Genomic DNA, 2,782 nt, shown 5'->3' on the forward strand with positions numbered 1-2,782 from the left:
TACTGGTCAAAACGAGTCACACAACCAGCCTATATTAGTCTGTTTTCACAATGCTATAAATAAATACCTGAGTTTCAATTGACTCACAGTTTCACATGGCTAGGGGGCCTCAGGAAACTTACAATTATGGCAGAAGGCAAAGGGACCTTCTTCACATGGCATCAGAGAGAGAAGAGTGGAAGAGCAAAGGGGGAAGAGCCCCTTATAAAACCATCAGATCTCACGAGAACTCACTCACTGTCATGAGAACAGCATGGAGGAAACCGCCTCCATGATACAATCACGTCCCAGGAGGTCTCACCCTTGACCACAACTAAAGATGAGATTTGGGTGGGGACAGAAAGCCAAACCATATCACAGCCCAAATTCAATGGCAGAGGAAAACAGACTTTACCTCTTCATAGAAGGAGAGGCATACATTTACAGTGATGGAAGGACTTACTGATGGCTGTCTTTGCAAATAATCCACCACACATACATACTCTATTCCAATTGCTGTTCAGAGAAAGTTTTAGTAGATCGAAGAATGGTCACAACAGTATCTGCCTTAATTCAAATACTTTTTTTTTGGGGGGGGAATTTCCATTCTTTTTTTTTTTGTAACACACATATATGTAACATTGTTTACAGCTTAATTTTAACTTATTATACAGTTTAATTTTAACTTTAAAGATAGAAAGTGTTTGTGTGGATGAACTATAGGTAATTTTTTATGTTTTTCATTATCTCTGATTTTTTATAATTATGTTACTTCCATATTATTAAAAAATAATAAATGCTCTTCTCTAAAAGCTAAATATTTACTGGTGGTATCTTATAGATGTAACAAAAGTGATACACACATTCCCTTATAACTGGATATTTAGGTTTATAATTTTCTTATTAAATCATGCAAAGATAAGTGTATATAAATCAGTTTTCCTAAAAATCTGTTTTCTAAGAAATAATATTTCTATTTAGATTTTGGCCAGCAGTATATAAAACAGTCCGTCTAATCATATCTTCAGCAACATTGAGGATTTCTGTGTTTTTGGCATTTATTACAACTTATTTTTACTTGCTTTTCTTTTCTTTTTTTTTTTTTAAACAAAGTCTCACTCTGCCGCCCAGGTTGGAGTTCAGTAGCACGATCTCAGCTCACTGCAACCTGTTCCTCTCAAGTTCAAGTTATTTTCCTGCCTCAGCCTCCTGAGTAACTGGGATTACAGGCACAAGCCACCATGCTGGGCTACCTTTTGTACTTTTAGTACAGATGAGGTTTCACCATGTTGGCCAGGCTGGTCTCAAACCCCTGACCTCAGGTGATCCACCCACCTCGACCTCTCAAAGTGCTGGGATTACAGGCATGAGCCACTGAGCCCAGCCTTTTAATTGCTTTTCTATGATTAGTGAGTTTGTGAGTTTACACAATTTTTTGTGGCCATTTGTCTTTTTTATTGTATGAATTGTCTACACCATTGTCAGTTTTTCTGTTGGGAACTAAAACATTTTTTCATTGCTCTTTGAAAGTCTTTACTTAGTAAGCATATTAACTTCTTATGTATAGTTTATTACATTTTCCTAGTTTCTCATTTGCCTTTTGGAGGTTTTTCCCATACAAAAAATTTTAAATTCTGTATTTCATTTGTATTTTCTTACATAGTGTATATTCTTAGATGATACACACCTATTCTGTTAATATTTAAATTTTCTTCTAGTATATTTTACTGTTTTTTTATACTTAACTTTTTGATTCACTTGGGCTTGATATTGGTAAATGATATAATGAGGTTTAAGGTAACAACCCCCATTCCCACCATGAAGAAAAAGGCCATTTCTCAATGCCATTTGTTGAAGAATCCATCCATCTACCTCTATATGTATAAATGAATTTCAATGAATATTATATTACATAAACATATATACACAACATATACACTATTGTTTGATTAGTTTATCAATTCTTATAACAAGAAATGATGTATTTCTAGTTTTATAATATATTTTTAAATCTATCAGGCCTATTGTCTTAATAGGCAAGATTCCAGTTTATTTTTTCTCAAAAAAAAAAAAAAGGCATTTAACTCCTTTAAGTTTTTAATCATTCCAAATAAACACTCAAACCTTTATTTCACAGTCCTAGAATGATCCTACTATTCTTTTCACTTAGAATTGTAATGAGTGTATATATTAATTTGGAAATAACTGAGATATTTAAAATACTCTCATGAGGAATATTTTGTTTCTACACGAGTTTTCTCTCTTTTTTTTTTTGGTAAAGTTCTCTAATTAATGTGAATCGTGGTATTTCTTCTTAGGATTCTCCCTTGATAATATTTTATTGCTATTTGAAATGAAATAATTTTCTTTCATTACATCTGCTAAGTGGTAATTATTACACTGAAAAACTCTTGATTTTTTGTATCCTTGATATACCTGATCCATTTTTAGAATCATTTTGTTCATACAAGGGTTTTCAAATCATTTTCTTGGATATTCTTTGTGTATGCCATATTGCCAACAAATAAATGTTTTTGTCTCATTTACTGCAAAATAAAAATCTTATTTTTTCTACTTAATGTCCTTTTTTTTTTTTGAGATGGAGTCTCGCTCTGTTGCCCAGGCTGGATGGAGTGCAGTGGCGTGATCTCAGCTCACTGCAAGCTCCCCCTCCCGGGTTCACGCCATTCTCCTGCCTCAGCCTCCTGAGTAGCTGGGACTACAGGCGCCTGCCACCATGCCTGGCTAATTTTTTGTAGTTTTAGTAGAGACGGGGCTTCACCGTGTTAACCAGGATGGTCTC

The sequence above is a fragment of the Symphalangus syndactylus genome, chromosome 4 (genome assembly GCF_028878055.3).
Source record: "Symphalangus syndactylus isolate Jambi chromosome 4, NHGRI_mSymSyn1-v2.1_pri, whole genome shotgun sequence".
Lineage (NCBI taxonomy): Eukaryota > Metazoa > Chordata > Mammalia > Primates > Hylobatidae > Symphalangus > Symphalangus syndactylus.